At 40.3% G+C, this 15,055-nt stretch overlaps 1 protein-coding gene across 1 annotated transcript in view; it reads right to left on the bottom strand.

The window, feature by feature from the left end:
- Positions 1-6,667: 6,667 nt before the first annotated feature.
- Positions 6,668-15,055, bottom strand: part of pms1 (PMS1 homolog 1, mismatch repair system component) — a 73,422-nt gene continuing 65,034 nt past the window's right edge. The window contains exon 14 of the transcript XR_010963446.1: positions 6,668-8,922. The gene's annotated coding sequence lies outside the window, so the exon portion shown is untranslated. The remainder of the gene's footprint in view (positions 8,923-15,055) is intronic.

Here is a 15,055-nt window from a genome sequence, read left to right as displayed (position 1 = left end):
CCTTCCACGTGATCAGTCAGAGCCACGAGCCGCCCGCCACCAGGCTGCAGGTGCAATTAAAAGGGCAACGTCCAAGGTTTTGTATGTGGGGCACACCCAATATTTGTAATATGCCATTACCGAGATGTTCTCGCAGCTAACCTCAAAAAAAACTTATCTTTGGCCACTCTGTCCTTACCAATTACTGTTCCATTTCTTCTGAAAGATCCTGAAAAACGTCATTGCTACCCAACTGTGCCTATCTCTCCCATTTGTTCTAATCCTTTAAAATTTGTCATCCCATACATAACTTTACCTTTGGTCTGTGGCCCACTTTCATGGGACTGCCCTTTCATGGATCCATCCCATGCTACTGTGGCCAGCTTCTCCTTCAATGTCTAGTCAACTCTAGGCTGTCCAAATGTTCCATCCTTCACTCCTTCTTATTTCTCATTTAAATGCTGCATCCCAGAGGCATCATCTGTAACCATAGGATCAGCATGCTGACAACATGCGTATCTGTCCAGTACCACGCTCCATAACTATTGCTGTGATATCAGTTATCAAACTGCAGATTTCTCCAACTAAACATTGGCAAGACCAAAGTCAGTTCAGTTCTCACTAGAAACTCTATGCTCTAGCCCCTGATTCCATCCTTCTCACCAGCTGCTCGAAGCTAAGCCTGGCAATGTGCAACAGGGGTGTCCTGAATAATCTTGAGTTGAGCTTCAAATTCACCAAGACTGCCAATTTTCACCTCTGCTTCTGTTCCCCACTGCCACTGAAACCCACATCCATGTGTTTGTTTCCTTTGCAGTTTGACATTTCTAAAACTCTCCTTGCCAAGCTCCTGAGCTCCATTTACACAAATTCCAAATCATTCAGAACTCTGCTGCCTGCATGCTATCCTATACTAAGTCCTACTTCACCATCATCCCCAACTTCCACTGGCTCTCCATCCCCAAATACACTGATTTCAAAAACTTCACTCTCATCTACAAATCCATCCATGACCTTGCTCCATTCTACCTCTGCAGCCTCCTTCAGCTCTACACTGTCCACTCTTCTGAGTGTGGAGAGTTGTGCAACCCTCACCCCCTCCATTCTACCATCATTGCCCTACTCGCTAGAATTCTCTCCCTAAATCTCTGCCTTAATTCAAAATCCTCAATTTGTTGACCTCCCTTAACCTTTCTTCCAACTCCTGTTTGGTGTCAGATTTGTGCCCTTCTCTTATGAAGCACCTTGGGACATTTTGTTATGTTAAAGGCACTAAATATGTGTTAGTTGTTATTATCTGAAAATCAAAAATAAAGAATCAAGCCCTGTTGTGAGTCACTTCAGGAATAATACTAAATTGTGCAGCTTGTTTTATGCTGATGCCTAATTATGCAATACATAAAGTTTTGTTCACCCCGACTTTCTCTGTATGTCCTCGCCGTTCTGGAGGATGGTACTTCATTCTTTCTAGTCTCTAAACAAGTTGATTGTTTCAATGCCTAATGTTACACTGCCATTCCAGCACATGATCTGATTTCTCTGCTTCTTGATCTATTAGCATCAACTTTTCCAGGCGGTAATAACCTTACTTATTTTGCTTCTGGCTCATGATGTGCCCACCATGTGTCATTTTCTCTCTTGTGCTAGTTCAAGAATTTCAATAGTCATTCTTCCTGCCCAACTAATTTTCAACATATATCTATTAGTACCCTAACTCAAATGTTTCCAATCTTCTTACTTCAGCATTTAAAGTCCAAATTTCATATTCCTACAATCCTGCTGAACACACATATTCATTAAAGATTCTACTTCTTAACACCAGCTTGATTTTACAGTTGCAGATGCATCTACAAGTTGTTTATTTTGCAAATGCTATCTTCCATATAATTCTTTGTTGCTATTGGATTGCTAAGTGAAAAAAAAAATCATCTACTTGTTCTATATACACATTACTCACTCCAAGGTTAATTTTGGGAAGACCTCTTTCTTTGGCTTGATCTTTTCACCAATTACTATTAATTGATATTCCAAACTTCTGTTAATTTACCATGTGTTGTAATATTTATTTGGTAACTGCAATCAGTTTTATATAATTGTGTTACTTAGTTGCTTTTCAAATTTCAATTTATTCTGGACAAAAATAATAAGTCTTCTAAACAACTTGGTGGTCCCTGTAGTTTCCTAAAAGTCTCATCAGTTCCAACTGTTTGCAGGAAAAAAAATGTACTTCACTGTCAAAAAGCTTTCTCACAATCCGAAACATATACACTTCCCTCAATTTATTTTGTCTGCTTGCAAGTACATCCAAATTAAATATTCCTTTGTGTGTTTCTTCCCCAATTCTAAAAACAAACTGTTCCTTGCTTAATTGTCAATCCAGCTTCCTTTTTATTCTTTTAAATATGATTTTCGAAGCATGATACTGTTGCTTCTACGTTCTTTAATTGTGTCACCATTGATTTTTTTTTTGGGAGATGTTTTATATATATATTTTTCGATCTAGCAAACTCAATGAATAGATTCACAAACAGTAGATTATATCAAAGTTGGGTAATTACAAAGCACTATTATGCCCGAATTATCATGATTATATTTGCAATTCTATCACCAATAGTCTACCATATAATATTTTACGAATAGAATTGTTTAATTAATCACAAAAGGAGTGGTACTCCTGCTACCTCCATCAGGTACTCAATTTTGAATGGAGTTGGGTTGAGCAAACCGCAGTTATGCCTCTCATCCACTTACAGCCTAATCCTATTTCCTGAGCAGATGGTACATTTCTCGTCTTAGGTAAACACAAAGTGAAGGGATGCATTTCTAGTTAGCTTAGGACAGCTTTGGGGTAATTACTGGAAAAACAAAAATGTATCTTCTGGGAGATATTATCCTTTATGTTAGAAATAAATTACACAGATATTTTAATAAGAACGTAAGAAATAGGAGCAGAAGTAGGCCATTTGAGCCTGCTCCGCCTTTCAGTAAGATCATGGCTGATCTTCGACCTCAACTCCACTTTTCTGCCCGATCCCCATATCCTTTGATTCCCTGACAGCCAAAAATCTATGTAACTCAGCCTTGAATATACTCTGATGTGGAGATGCCGGTGATGGACTGGGGTGGACAAATGTAAGGAATCTTACAACACCAGGTTATAGTCCAACAGTTTTATTTGAAAATCACAAGCTTTCGGAGGCTCTCTCAGAACGAAGAAGAAAGCCTCCGAAAGCTTGTGATTTTCAAATAAAACTGTTGGACTATAACCTGGTGTTGTAAGATTCCTTACATTTGAATATACTCAATGGGTGAGCATCCACAGCCTTCCAGGGTAGAGAATTCCAAAGATTCACAACCCTGAGTGAAGAAATTCCTCCTCATCTCGGTCTTAAATGGCCATCCCCTTATTCTGTGACTATGGCGTTTGTATAAACTGCAATTACTGTATTCCAAAGATACTCTGCAATGTAAAATATTAATTTAGGATTCCCATCATAGGCCAAAATTTAAAAATAATCACTGAAAATTACAATGTAGATGAACAGAACTGGTCCTTCCAATAGAACATTTTGAAGTGTTGCATAGAATTACATACAATTTACAGCACAGAAACAGGCCATTTGGCCCAACTGGTCGATGCAGGCGTTAATGCTCCACATGAGCCTCCTCCCACCCTACTTCATCTAGCCCTATCTGCATATCCTTCTATTCCTTTCTCCCTTATGTACCTATCTAGCTTCTCCTTAAAGGCACCTATGCTATTCGCCTCAACTACTCCATGTGGTCGCAAGTTCCACATTCTAACCACTCTCTGGGTCAAGAAGTTTCTCCTGAATTCTTTATTGGGTTTATTAGTGACTATCTTATATTTATGGCCCCTAGTTTTGCATATTCATGTATATTTACATGAAAAACTGTATTCCAGCACAATCTGTAACCTCATGGCCCGGCATATCCCTCACTCTACCATTACCAACAAGTCAGGGAATCAACCCTGGTTTAATGAGGAGTTTGGAACAGCATGCCAGGAGAGGCACCAGGCAAACCTAAAAATGAGGTGCCAACCTAGTGAAGCGACAACTCAGGACCACATGCATGCTAAACAGCAGAAGCAACATGCTATAGACAGAGCTAAGCGATTCCACAACCAACAGATCAGATCAAAGCTCTGCAGTCTTGCCACATCCAGTCGTGAATGGTGGTGGGCAATTAAACAATTAGCGGGAGCAGGAGGAGGCTCTGTAAACATCCCCACCCTCAATGATGGTGGAGTCCAGCACATAAGTACAAAAGACAAGGCTGAAGCGTTTGCAACCATCTTCAGCCAGAAGTGCCGAATGGATGATCCATCTCAGCCTCCTCCCGATATCCCCACCATCACAAAAGCCAGTCTACAGCTAATTCGATTCACACCACGTGATATCAAGAAATGGCTGAGTGCGCTGGATACAGCAAAGGCTATGGGCCCTGACAACATCCCAGCTATAGTATTGAAGACTTGTTCTCCAGAACTAGCCGCGCCTCTAGCCAAACTGTTCCAGTACAGCGACAACATTGGCATCTACCCGACAATGTGGAAAATTGCCCAGGTATGTCCTGTCCACAAAAAGCAGGACAAATCCAATCCAGCCAATTACCACCCCATCAGTTTACTCTCAATCATCAAAGTGATGGAAGGTGTCGTCGACAATGCTATCAAGAGGCACTTACTCACCAATAACCTGCTCACCAATGCTCAGTTTGGGTTCTGCCATGACCACTCAGCTCCAGACCTCATTACAGACTTGGTCTAAACGTGGACAAAAGAGCTGAATTCCAGAGGTGAGGTGACAGCGACTGCCCTTGACATCAAGGCAGCGTTTGACTGAGTGTGGCACCAAGGAGCCCTAGTAAAATTGAAGTCAATGGGAATCGGGGGAAAAACTCCCCAGTGGCTGGAGTCGTACCTAGCACAAAGAAAGATGGTAGTTGTTGGAGGCCAATCATCTCAGCCCCAGGCCATTGCTGCAGGAGTAGCTCAGGGCAGTGTCCTAGGCCCAACCATCTTCAGCTGCTTCATCAATGACCTTCCCTCCATCATAAGGTCAGAAATGGGGATGTTCACTGATGATTGCACAGTGTTCAGTTCCATTCGCAACCCCTCAGATAATGAAGCAGTCCGTGCCTGCATGCAGCAAGACCTGGACAACATCCAGGCTTGGGCTGATAAGTAGCAAGTAACATTTGCGCCAGACAAGTGCCGGGCAATGACCATCTCCAACAAGAGAGTCTAACCACCTTCTCTTGACATTCAACGGCATTACCATCATCATCCTGGGGGTTACCATTGACCAGACACTTAACTGGACCAGCCACATAAATACTGTGGCTACAAGAGCAGGTCAGAGGCTGGGTATTCTGCGGTGAGTGACTCACCTCCTCACTCCCCAAAGCCTTTCCACCATCTACAAGGCACAAGTCAGGAGTGTGATGGAATAGTCTCCACTTGCCTGGATGAGTGCAGCTCCAACAACACTCAAGAAGCTCGACACCATCCAGGACAAAGCAGCCCACTTGATTGGCACCCCATTCCACCACCCTAAATATTCACTCCCTTCACCACCGGCGCACCGTGGCTGCAGTGTGTACCATCCACAGGATGCACTGCAGCAACTCGCCACGGCTTCTTCGACAGCACCTCCCAAACCCGCGACCTGTACCACCTAGAAGGACAAGGGCAGCAGGCACATGGGAACAACACCACCTGCACGTTCCCCTCCAAGTCACACACCATCCCGACTTAGAAATATATAGCTGTTCCTTCCTAGTCGCTGGGTTAAAATCCTGGAACTCCCTACCTAACAGCACTGTGGGTGGACGTTCCCCACACGGACTGCAGCGGTTCAAGAAGGCGGCACACCACCACTTTCTCAAGGGCAATTAGAGATGGGCAATAAATGCTGGCCTTGCCAGCGTCGCCCACTTCCCATGAACGAATAAAAAAACCACACAGCAAGTCAACTTTTACTGGTGACATTTTCTTACATTTGATCAGTATGAAGTGAATGTTTGTACCAATTTCCTGAATGCCTATAAACACTATTGTTACATCTCTGGGTTACGCTGTCATATAGATAGTAATTGAGCAGGACAGGCACATCACTAAACGCAAGACTCTCAAGGCCACTGTACTGGAAAGAATATCTAAGGCAAGGTTCTAAACTTGTATCTACCAATTAGTAATGGGTGAATTAATGTATGTTATATAATCATCTCTCATTTCAATTTCATGATCTTTTAAGGTGATATCAGTGACTGGTTTAATATAATGAGCGCTTATATATCTGATTAAGGATAGCATATGTACTATTTTTAACATAATTCCTCAATTTTTATTTTGCTTGTGAAGCAGATCAAAAATATATGAATAGGAAGAAGAAAGAATGGGTATTTGAATAAATAATTTCCTAAATGAAAAAATTAAAACCTCAACACAATGTAGATCACATAATCAATAATTTATCAGGGAGATCATATCCCAAGTAAGTTGATTAGAAATAGATTTTTTCTTATACTTCAAATCGATAAGTTATACTTTTACAAAACATGAAGGTAATAAATAGGTAATTGATCTAATCAGAAAAGTATTCTGTAATATGATATGAGAAATGAACTTTTAGTTGAGCATAAATCACAGCATCACAGCGCATTTAATTAATTGAACTTACTGCTTCATCAAACTGGAAGAATCTTGTATAAATGCCAATTATACGGGCAGAATATCATTATATTCTTATTTCTGTTGTGCTGCACCATTTTCATATTACTTAAAGAATATTGCAATAATTAACATAGGAGTCCCTCTTGGTTCTTGATATATGTATAACCATACCAGCTATGGGTTCTGGTCATCCAATCGGGCAAGTAGTGTGAGCATCATAGACTTTCAAATCAACAACCCATCTCTATGATTTCTTTCATGAAAAAGAAGTTGGCTAATTTCCATAGCAATGTCTCAACTAGATTTCATCTCTTTACAGCATGTTGCTGTGGTTATGGTGCAAATAAAACTATAAGAGACATGATCACATACCTTGCATATAGAATGTCTCATTGGTCTCTTGCAGCAGGTAATTCTGGAAACACGCTCAGTTGGTGGGGATAACAAGAGAGTACAGTAGATGTCAGTTTTGCGGTATCGTAGCAGGTGGAATCTGTAGCTTCTCTGACTTCATAAAGTATGTTACCGATCTGTCTCACCCCTCACCAGGTAAAGCAGAACCAGACTTGCCAGTTCAATCAGCTAAGGAGTTACCTCTATCAGGAGTGAAATGATTAAAAGCAAACCACTAGAACTTGGTCCCAAATTTCTAATTCAACATCACAAACTGTAGTGCAGTGAAGATTGGAATTGGAAACCCACTGTGCTCTGATCCAAGTTCTGGCTTCAGACAAAGATAGCCATATCCATTTGCAAATTGGCAGTTCATACAAATGTATCATAAAGTTACATTGCATTAATCAAACATTATGGTCTTACATGTAACCAGACATCTCTCACTGGTGATGCAGCTGACAAACAAGTTTTCAATAATCATTCTTAATTGTACAGGATACTGTTTTGATTTCTATGATCGCATTCTAAAGGACAGTAGGGTCAGGGAGAAGTTTTAGTTTCATCTTGCAAGTTTTACTCGTTGTTATTTATTTCCCTCAAGAGACTACATAAGTTGGGGAAAATCCATGACAATGCAAAATGTACACAATTGAGTGGCAGAAGCAGGCTTAATGGACTGAAGTGATTTTTCTTGTTTCATACATTCTTAATTTGGCTAGCAATTTGGAAAAAAATTGCGATGGCTGCACTGTATGATGTGGATATTCTTTTGCAGTAGACTTATGCTGATTTGTTACTGCTTCCTCATCAATCAACAGTGTCATAAATATATTTTTAAACTGCAAGGTGGACCACTGGTGGGACTTTATTGAGACCTGCTAGATGTTGCCAAGCACTCAGACACCATTAGCGCAATTGATCTGTTTTCATTGTTTGCATGGTTACACTCTGCCACAGGCCAGAAGGATAATAATATTGACATTAGAGTAGATTTAAATATACTATCAGGTCAAGTTTTATGACTGTCAACACATTGTTGACATTCATCCAAGTAAGCAAAGTATTTAGATTGTTACTTTTATTTTGGAGTGGAGCTCCTTTTTTGGAGTGAAACTCCCTTATTTAATTCCTGATGGGTACTGCTAAAGAAAAGGGAAAATGCATGAATCTGACAACTCTATCCACTGAATTAATAAAATGCCCAGAACTATGACACAAGAATCCTGGATCGTGCGTAAGATTTCTAGATCTAAATTATCTTCCATGTTTTCTTAGCACATAAAATTGTCTGTTCACCATCAACATTTACAGACATACACCTATAAACTCTGATGGAAGCATACAACATAATACATACTGAACAATATTAAGCTTTCTCGTGGAAGCAATGACCCACATATTGGTTGAAATAAGATATTCAGTAAACCTTGCTGATTTGCAAAGTGACAGTCTGTAGTGAATGGAATTATAGAAGTTCAACTTTGTTATTTGATCCACAAGCAATAAAAGTATTGCACATTAAGCATTGATGTTAATTTGGCTCTTTCCAGCAAGGGTGATCCAACCTTTAAAATCCACATAATGACAAGGTGGGTGATGTCTATCTGCAGAAGAGTGCGCAATCCTTGGATAATTCTCCAGGACAAGACAGACACTTAAGCCATCAAGAAGTATGGGCTGGGCAAGCATACATATAACTCACAAATCTGGTATTTGTACTGCCAGAAAGCACTGCCAGTCCCTACACTTCTCATGTAGGCTGTCATTTCCTGGAATGCTGTGCCATCTTTTCCATTGTTCATTTTGTTTCGAAGCCCAGATCAACTGACAAATGTTACTGCAAGCTCCTGGAACAAATAAGGTGGCTAGTGACGTTCGATGTTTCAGTTTTCTGCTTTTTAAGTGTACAGAAAAAGACAAACTGTAAAATTTAACCACAGATCTGAGTATCAGAGACAAACTGATTGAGGTATACTGACAGATAGCTTCGGGCGTAGGGAAATCAGCAAGTGAAATATTCAATTATAGTAAACAGTCAGTGGAACCTTAAAAGTGTAACTTGCTCTGTACTGATGCAACATAATTATTCAATATGCTGCATTTTCTACCTTTTCAGGTTGTGTGCCTGCCCAAAAACTCAATAAAAGCTTTTCAAAAAGATTGTAATTCAAACCCAATTCAATTTCAGCTGTAAGAAACAAACATATTTGAAAGTAAAATTAAGAAAATCATTGTACAGAACATAAGTCCATTATGGCCGGAGGCACCAGTTTCTATTGATCTGTGACATGCCTTTCACTGCGCTGTGTGGACTAAACAATGGGAGATTTGGACTTCAGTTTTCATGGCAACAAGAGCTTCATTCATTTTGGTTGTATAAGCAAATTGGGATAGAAAAGGAGTGCCATTATATTATTTTAAACGTTGAATTACTTTGTGCTTTACTACGGCATCTCATTTCTAGTAATGCTGTTAAATACTAGCAGGGCCCAGCTATAAATTAATCTTTGAGCTAAAATTATGCAACATTCTTGGTGAAGAATACTGCTGACATCTGGGCTTTGCGTTTCTCTTTCAATATTATGGAACAAGTCTTCAGTAAACAAAAGGCCAAGAAGTATATAGACTAGTTACAACTGTCTAAAATCAGATTAAAGACTTCAGCTAATACAGAACTCAAAGTCCTTTTAAATCTGACAATTGTCATTTGAACTGCTGGTCTTTGCTACTCTGAACTACAGGTTTCATGATTTTTTTTAAACTGCTAAAAACACTGAATACCATTTCCTTGCTTTTGAATAAGCCTTGCCAATTTTTAGTACAAATGACTAGTCTAAGTACCCAACAATTAAACAGAAACAAACAGCCAATTTTATGTGACATTAACACTTGAACAGAACCGCTGATACTGCTATTATACGACTGACCATTTTTACATGAAATCTGTAATTTAAAATTGATCAGGCACTATTCTTAAATTTTGGAAAGTCTGTGTACAGACAGTTGGTTATCTTTTTAATCAGTTCTCTTTTTGATACAATATTAAATAAATTGTGGCAGAGAGGTAATCAAAGTTAGTGATGAAAAACTGATTTTAGGACTAAGGTTTTAAAAAATTTTAAATGCCATATAAGCCTTTAATCCCAAGTGAAACTCAAAAATATATAGGATACCATAAGAGAGGAGAACGGAAATTTTAAAAATCCCTAATGATTCTACATCAGAATATGAGGCGAAAAAATGGGGAATAAAATTGTGATCTAGGGTATTCTCAGACACTGGAATCATGTCAGGAGGATGGTGCTCCAGCTGTGCGTTTAATCACTAAAGGGCGGAGGAAGTTTGTGGAATAAATAATATAACTTTTCCAACCCAGCCCACACTTCACAGCTGGGCCAGATGTCCTTCTCTTGCTTTTCACTTATGGTATTCCTTTTTTTTCTGGTGTTACACACCAAACTGCAGCCAATGGAATATTTAAGCATTTATAATACAAACAACAGTGAAAAATCACTGCAGCAGCAAACAGATACTGTTTAACATATAAAAATCCAGACCAAAATGCTAAAGATGGGAGCATATGAAGATGAGGAGTGAATGGGCAAAAGTAACATAATCAAACCTTGATTGAAACCAGAGGCAGTGCAAAAAAAAATGAATTACAGCTGAAGAGTTCAAAAGGGAGATGGATTTTCTTATTTATTGGGGGTGATTTAAGTGTCACTCAAATAATAGACCTATCCAGGAAATAAGATTTACTGCAAGTTATTTTCATTGAAATTTCCAACAGCAACAATAGGAAACTACCTTTGGAAAATTGCTCATTAAAGTAACCAAACGTGTATAGAAATATTTGAACAAAAAAGGAATGCAATAAAGTTAATAGTTCTGGTCAACTAAGTGATCCTGAAATAATTAGGATCAATTCAGTTCTTCTTCATGGGAAGAAATGTTTGTAGACCTTGGATTGGCTGCTTCTTAATAACAACATACACACAGATAAGATGTAGTGCTTAGTACAAGACAGAAAGAAATATTTAGATATGAGTAATCAGATATTTGATTAAAAGGAATATTGAAAGAATATCATTTTTTAACAGTACAAACTGTAATGTAAAGAACTCGAAGGTAGGAAAAGGGAGATTTGCTCGAGAGCTTCCACAGTGTAATAGAAACTGGGGATATATCACCAGATGGCTGAAGAACAAGCTAATGCAAGTATGTGGCTCAAGAAAGGCTGGAAGCATGCCGCAAGAACTTCAGGCCAGTTACAACAGCGACTTACATTTATATAGTAATTTTAACATAGAAAAATGTCCCAAGCTGCTTCAGAGAGGCAAAAATGGATGCCAAGCCAAAGAAGGAAATAATTAGCAGAGGTCACCAACAGTTTGGTCAAACGGGTGGGTTTAAAGGAAGGTCTTAACAGAGGAGGGGGAGGTGAAGAAGATGAGGGGTTTAGGGAAAGAATTTCACAGTGTGGAGCCCAGATGGCTGAAGGCCATGGTGGGGTGGGAAGGTGGGATGTACAAGAGCCAGAGTCAGAGTAATGGAGAGTCGGGGGGGGGGGGGGGGGGAGGGGGGGAAAGAGGGGGTTGTAGGGCTGGAAGAGGTTACAGAGTTAGGGATGGAGGCGACCATGTAAAAATTTAAACACAAGGATGAGAATTTTAAATCGCAGGCATGGGGCCTTGGAGCTAATGTAAGTCAGCAAGTATAGGGATGACAGGTGAGTGGGACTTGGTGCAGGATAGGATATGGGCAGCAGTTTTGGATGTGCTAAAGTTTACAGAGTGTAGAGGATGGAAAGCTAGCCCGGAGAGCATTGGAATAGTCGAGTATGGAGGTGACAAAGGCATGGCTGACAGTTTCAGCAGCAGATGGGCCGAGGCAGGGATGAGGCAGATGATGGTATAGGGGTGCAAACAAGCAGTTTTTGTGCTGGAGAAGATAAGGGGTCAGAAGCTTAGCTGGGGATTGAGTAGGATGCCAAGATTGCAAACAGGCTGCTTCAACCCGATACATGGCTGAGGAAGGAATCAGTGGCGAGGATACGGGGTTTGAGGTAGGGGCCGAAGAGAATTGCTTTGGTCTTTCCAATGTTGAACTGATAATTTCCATTATACATCAGAATCTGTTAGCAAGATTGCAATATATGTTGATAGATGTACAGTTCATAATACAGTAGAGAGCCAGGTTGAATACAGAAAGTACAGAGATCTGAAAAAGGGAATAAGAGGGGCAAAGGAAGAGTATGAGAATAGATTAACAGCTAACAGAAAAGAGACCCGAAAAGTCTTTTATAAACATATAAATAGTAAAAAGGTGTCAAAGCAAGGGTGGTAAAAAGTTAAAAACAGTGGATGTCCAAAAGGGACTGAGGGGTTCAGGTACATAGATCATTGAAGTGTCATGAACAGGTGCAGAAAATAATCAATAAGGCTAATGGAATGCTGGCCTTTATATCTAGAGGACTAGAGTACAAGGGGCAGAAGTTATTCTGCAGCTATACAAAACCCTGGTTAGACCGCACCTGGAGTACTGTGAGCAGTTCTGGGCACCACATCTTCAGAAGGACATATTGGCCTTGGAGGGAGTGCAGCGTAGGTTTACTAGAATGATACGCGGGCTTCAAGGGTTAAGTTACGAGGAGAGATTACACAAATTGGGGTTGTATTCTCTAGAGTTTAGAAGGTTAAGGGGTGATCTGATCGAAGTTTATAAGATATTAAGGGGAACAGATAGGGTGGATAGAGAGAAACTATTTCCGCTGGTTGGAGATTTTAGGAGTAGGGGGCAGAGTCTAAAAATTAGAGCCAGACCTTTCAGGAGCGAGATTAGAAAACATTTCTACACACAAAGGGTGGTAGAAGTTTGAAACTCTCTTCCGCAAATGACAATTGATACTAGCTCAATTGCTAAATTTAAATCTGAGATAGATGGCTTTTTGGCAACCAAAGGTATTATGGGATATGGGCCAAAGGCAGGTATATGGAGTTAGATCACAGATCAGCCATGATCTTATCAAATGGTGGAGCAGGCATGGGGGGGTTAAATGGCCTACTCCTGTTCCTATGTACCAATTAGGGACAAAAAAGGAGATCTTCTTGTGGAGGCAGAGGGCATGGCTGAGGTACTAAATGAATAATTCTCATCTGTCTTCACTAAAGAGGATGCTGCCATTGTAGTAGTAAAGGAGGACGTAGCAGCGATATTGGATAGAATAAAAATAGATGAAGAGGAGGTACTTGAAGGATTGGCTTAATATATATCAAAAAGAGCAGTGGTCCTAATACTGACCACTGGGGACCACCACTGTACACTTCCCTCCAGTTTGAAAAACAACCGTTCACCACTACTCTCTGCTTTCTGTACTCAAAGTAGAAAAGTCACCCGGTCCAAATGAGATGCATCCTAGGTTACTGAGGGAAGTAAGGGTGGACTTTGCAAAGGCTCTGGCCACAATCTTCCAATCCTCCTTAGATACGGGGATGGTGCAGGAGGACTGGAGGATTACAAATGTTACACCCCTGTTCAAAAAAGGGGAGAGGGATAAACCCGGCAATTACAGGCCAGTCAGCCTAACGTCGGTGGTGGGCAAACCTTTAGAGACATTAATGCGGGACAAAATTAATTGGCACTTGGAAAAGTATGGGCTAATAAATGAAAGTCAGCATGGATTTGTTAAAGGAAAATCGTGTTTTACTAACTTGATTTGAGTTCTTCGATGAAGTAACAGAGGGGGTTGATGAGGGTAGTGCGGTTGATGTTGTGTATATAGACTTTCAAAAGGCATTTGATAAAGTACCACATAATAGACTGGTTAGCAAAATTACAGCTCATGGGATTAAAGGGACAGTGGCAGCATGGATACAAAATTGGCTAGGGGACAGAAAACAGAGAGTAGTGGTGAACGGTTGTTTTTAAGACTGGAGGGAAGTATACAGTGGTGTTCCCTGGGGTCAGTATTAGGACCACTGCTCTTTTTGATATATATTAATGACCTGGACTTGGGTATAGAGGGTATAATTTCAAAGTCTGCAGATGACACGAAACTCGGATATGTAGTAAACAATGTGGAGGATATTAACAGACTTCAGGTGGACATAGATAGACTGGTGAAATGGGCAGACACATGGCAGATGAAATTTAATGCAGAGAAGTGTGAAGTGATGCATTTTGGTAGGAAGAATGAGGAGAGGCAATCTAAACTAAATGGTACAATTTTAAAGGGGGTACAGGAACAGAGAGACCTGGGGGCACACATACATGAATCTTTGAAGGTGACAGGACAAGTTGAGAAGGCTGTTAAAAAAAGTATTTGGATCTGGGTTTTATTAATAGAGGCATAGAGTACAAAAGTAAGGAAGTTATGCTAGATCTTCATAAAACACTGGTTAGGCCTCAGCTGGAGTAGTGTGTTCAATTCTGGGCACCACACTTTAGAAAGGATGTCAAGGCCTTAGAGAGGGTGCAGAAGAGATTTACTAGAATGCCAGGGATGAGGGACTTCAGTTATGAGGAGAGGTTGGAGAAGTTGGGGTTGTTCTCCTTAGAGCTCAGAAAGTTAAGGGGAGTTTTGAGAGAGGTATTCAAAATCATGAATGGTTTTGATAGAGTAAATAAGGACAAACTGTTTCCAGTGGCAGAAGGGTTGGTAACCAGAGGACACAGATTTAAGGTGATCGGCAAAACAGCCAGAGGCGACATGAGGAAACATTTTTTTTTTACACGGCGAGTTGTAATGATCTGGAATGCACTGCCTGAAAGGGTGGTGGAAGCAGATTCAACAGGAACTTTCAAAAGGGAATTAGATAAATACTAGAAGGGAAAACATTTACAGGGCTATGGGGAAAGAGCAGGAGAATGGGACTAATTAGATAGCTCTTTCAAAGAGCCGGCAAAGGCACGATGGGCCAAATAGCCTCATCCTGTGCTGTACCTATGATACTAAGTGGTTGCAAAAGAAAGTTGTAAACT

This window comes from Heptranchias perlo, chromosome 7 (assembly GCF_035084215.1).
Source record: "Heptranchias perlo isolate sHepPer1 chromosome 7, sHepPer1.hap1, whole genome shotgun sequence".
Classification (NCBI taxonomy): domain Eukaryota; kingdom Metazoa; phylum Chordata; class Chondrichthyes; order Hexanchiformes; family Hexanchidae; genus Heptranchias; species Heptranchias perlo.
Note: the sequence above shows the minus strand (reverse complement) of the source record. Positions and strands in the feature narration are given on the sequence as shown.